Source organism: Lactuca sativa, chromosome 5, assembly GCF_002870075.4.
Source record: "Lactuca sativa cultivar Salinas chromosome 5, Lsat_Salinas_v11, whole genome shotgun sequence".
NCBI classification, from domain to species: domain Eukaryota; kingdom Viridiplantae; phylum Streptophyta; class Magnoliopsida; order Asterales; family Asteraceae; genus Lactuca; species Lactuca sativa.
Window position 1 is genome coordinate 242,660,466 of NC_056627.2, and position 4,455 is coordinate 242,664,920.

Sequence of the window (4,455 nt, forward strand, 5' to 3'; positions counted from 1 at the left end):
GAGTCAAAGTTGTGTCCATGACTTTCCAATTTTTTTTACTAACCAACCTATAAGTTGAGTTATGCTTATCATACTTTAAGTATAACTTATATTTATGTTCGTAGTCATTTTTATGAACTTATAAATAAGATTTATCAGTAATACCACTCGTTATACTTACGAGAGTGATGTATAGGAAAGATTTGTGAGGTGTTTAAAGTGGATTTTCCAAACAGTGTATCTCTATAAACAAAATGGATCCTACCTCCGATATGATCTTACCTGGTTGTACCTTATCAACTATACGTTAGTATTCTTTTGGGATTATTGATAAATCTGAGAAAAACATTATAACGATTAAACTTTATGAATACGAACAAATACTAAGGTTTAATAATGTTCGTATTTAAGTCGTTTTAAAAGGGGAATATGAAGTGTTAGTCAAAGAGCTGACTTTTCTACGAGTCTTTTGCCTAAATCAAGTGAGTGCGTAGTTACTTTCATGAACATGATTTTAATACAAGTATCTATTAAAAGTATTAAATATATGTTGAAAGTTTATATGTGAACCAAATATGGTCATATATATATATATATATATATATATATATATATATATATATATATATATATATATATGTGTGTGTGTGTGTGTGTGTGCGTGTGTGTTAAAATGGTATTATTACCTGATAATCTTAATATAAGTATTATTACTTAAAATATTAATATATATTAAATATCTGATACTCTATGTCAAATATGTACACTAAATTAGTATAGTGTTGTCTAAACATGGTTAGTATTGGAATCTGATTACAAGGACTGTAATCTTGCCTAAGTTTTTAAATTGAGAGGTATAAAGGATGTTTAGATCCAATTAAGTTGGATAATAGTATATACATCCTCTATATCACGATAGTATCGTGAAGACTTTATTAATAATGAATAGTGAGCTAGTCTAGTTACAAACTAAGGTTTGTTAAAGGTATTTAGTTAAAATTAAGTTAAAGGAACACTTAGTCATACCATGTGATATAATAATATCGCATTAACAAGGAATATGTATTCAAAGTTGACTATTTATATTATAGTCATGTGTAGTTTTAAACTAAGACGTACAAAAGATGATTAGTTCCGGTTAAGTTGGATAAAATTGTAGTCAGATACTGTATTACGATAATATAATTACGATAATATAGAATAAACAGGAAATCAATTTTGTAACTTGATTACAAGTATTATAGTGTTGCCTAATAATGAAATAAGACATATAAGGGATGATATAGTTCAATTACATTTTGATATTAGGTAGCATCATATTAAGGGTATGTGCGATAGGAACATAGAGTAGACTGTTATGTGACACAATTATGTGTCGATGTACGTATTACGTATTGGAGTACTATATAGTATTCCTTTGGACAACCAGATATGGTAGGTCCAATCAGACAATTGAAATGGTATGTCAGGTCATCTTGCAGAGTAATATGACAACACTTAATTATTCTAGACAATCTTGTGAATTACGTTGCTAGTGTGGACTTATAACTTGCAGACGTAGATGAAATAAGATACCATATTCATCCAATACTCTAATGGCTTAAATTGCCTTTATGACTTGCACAGGCCAAGGAAGCCCCCTGTAGTGTCATCAAACCATTTCTCTAAACAATTCATTAGGCGAGTTGATTCTTCCTGATAATCATGGGCTAGAATTTGTGATAATCGATTGGGATGGGTAAGTGTGTGTAAGGTTTTATAAATATATAAGTTACATGATATACCTATATTATTTGGAAACAACTGGTTTTGCAGGTTTGATAATTATAAATTATTATCATAATAATATTGTGTGATTGAAAATCCTATGTGTCTCACGAGGTTGCCCAAGTTGGCCCACTCAAATTATATGCAACAAAGATAACAAAGTTAAAGTTGTTGGAACTTGATTAGGATGCCGAGTGATTAAGAGACCAATTACAGTAGTGTTTAGGACCGTTTGGTCTTTACGTCGTAACATATGTTGTGTAGTGATTATGACATCTTGAGTGTTTTGTATTTTGAAACATCTTTACTCAAGATATTTTAATAAAACGAGACAATTTCCGCAAAAAAAATTATTGTACTGAGATTTTCCGCAAACAATATATTGTGATTTTTAAAGCATAAAGATTTTTTTTTTGGTTTTCAAAAATAGAGGACGTTACATATGTGCATATATATCTTTGCAGTCGATAAAATGTTCACTGTCAACATGTACTCTTATGAACGTCATTGCGAAAGGTTATGTCATATATTTTACTGATGAAAACCAAATAATACATGGAAAACCACCATCAACTAATTAATATAGTGTTTATGTGGATGAAGCAATAAAGCCGTGCGGATGCATACCAAATGGAGATATAAAAAAACCATGCTATCTATAAAAGATGCGCTAGGTGGTTTTGTGGCTTGGAAAAAAATCTTATAAGCTTTGATATTGAGGTAGTTCTATTGCTTAAGTCATTAATATTTACATTAATTAGTTAATTAAAACTAATATTTTTCTAAATAGTTCTATTAATTAATTAGATATATTGTGCATGTTTGCTTCGATGCATGTTTTACACATATTTTAATTTATGTTGTTGTTAGAGGATCCCCTCCCTCCACCCCGTTTTCATCTCTACATTCAAAAGCCCAAGAAAAAAAATAGTCCAATATTTATTATACAACAAGATGTTTAAGGAGTGCATCTATTAAAAGTAACATTAGTCCGAATAAAAATAGAATTTAGTTTATTGGGTTTGAAATTATATATATATATATATATATATATATATATATATATATATATATATATATATATATATATATATATATATATATTGTTTTGATGTAATAAATTTATAATTATTATTAGTAAAAAATAGTTTTTTATTACATTATATTGTATATATCCATTTTTCTGCATCATAGTAATGACAACATGACTATCTTAAAAACTTATCATGCAAACAAGAAATAGATTTTGGAACTCTACAAAATCGTTCAAATGAAGATATATGCACAGCTCAAAAAGCACCATTACTACCTGCAAGTTTTCGTTGGGAAAATTATAAACTCCTAGCAAAAGTACACTACTTACAAATTTGGTCTCATGAAAATTGGCATATGTTCTTGGCATTCAGCGGTGAAAGAGATACACTATTGAGACTAGAAGATATCTTGAACAGTGAAGAACAGATTGACACAGAGCCAGGATCACCGATTTCTATCGACAGTACTCATCGGGACTTTTAGCAAGTGATGAGTTTTCACAAAGGATACAAAGTGATAAGTATGAACAAATTTAAGGGCCGTTTATGAAATTATAGTTGCTGTATAGAATTATCATTTTCTTCTTTTACAGATGTGCCGTCATTCTATAGGGTGTGCAGTCGTTTTTTACTTTATTATATTTCACGTTTTGTCGATCGAATATTTTGTAATTGTAAATGTTACGCTACCCTTTGCATATATAAAGGGTTGCAGACGATTGTAAAATGCATCGAATATCCATAATAAAATTTTGGTTTCATCAAATTCCCCCATGTCTCTCTAAACACTCTCTTTCCGATTCTCTTAGCCTATCTCTTACATTCCTAGTTCTTTCAGGCACTTCATATTATATCCCTTATACAAAAAAAAAATTAGAAGTTGTTGCTGCACATACAACTCTAGTTGCTTCTCCTCTCATAGCCTTCCTTGTAAGTTTACTCTTCTTGATTTTAATTCTTGTTCATATTGTGTTTATGGTTTAACGGTAAACCCGGAAAAAACCGCCATACCCCCTTATTTAAAAAATAAAAAGTTTTGAAGCAAAAAATATACAGCTTATACAAAGGAATGAGAAAAAAGATGAAAAATTAAAAACAACAATATACAGAAACTATGAATGTTTTAAAGCTTGCATTTTAGATCTTGCTTGGAGACAAACGTTGAGACCAGTACTTGATCAGTTCAAAGAATTTGAGCAAATGGTGTCTCAAAAATTTTGTATAGAATTTCCAGCAATTCTATATAAATTACAGTAGAAGACTGTACAGATTGTTTTTCAAGAAATCAATTATAAAAGAGTTACAGGAATCCAAAGAGTGAATGATGAAGGTGAAGATACTTCCATACTCCTGTTACAAATAAACCTAAAGACTAGAGACATGCCAGAAGAACATATAATTAATTTTTATCACAATGGAATGATAGATTACTTAGTAGCAGCACAGAAAGTCTTCTTAATAAATTAGGAGAAAATTTTATTTGAACAGCCGGAAACATCGCCTCTCACAGCATCAGTCCAATTATTGGGTGCATAATTTTTTCTTCTTTTCCAGCAGCAGATGAACATACACACAGACCTGCTAGAAAAAGGATCTTAATCACCCAAAGAACAGTACAACATGGCTATCTTAAAAAGTTATCATGCAAACAAGAAATAGATTTTGGAACTCTATA

At 29.9% G+C, this 4,455-nt stretch overlaps 1 long non-coding RNA gene across 1 annotated transcript in view; it reads left to right on the forward strand.

Moving 5' to 3' along the window:
- The first annotated feature begins 3,525 nt into the window (after positions 1-3,525).
- LOC122198088 (uncharacterized) overlaps positions 3,526-4,455 on the forward strand; it is a 1,472-nt gene continuing 542 nt past the window's right edge. The window contains exons 1-2 of the long non-coding RNA XR_008224068.1: positions 3,526-3,710; positions 4,338-4,455. The exon at positions 4,338-4,455 is cut by the window's right edge and continues 542 nt beyond it. This is a non-coding gene — a long non-coding RNA (uncharacterized LOC122198088). The remainder of the gene's footprint in view (positions 3,711-4,337) is intronic.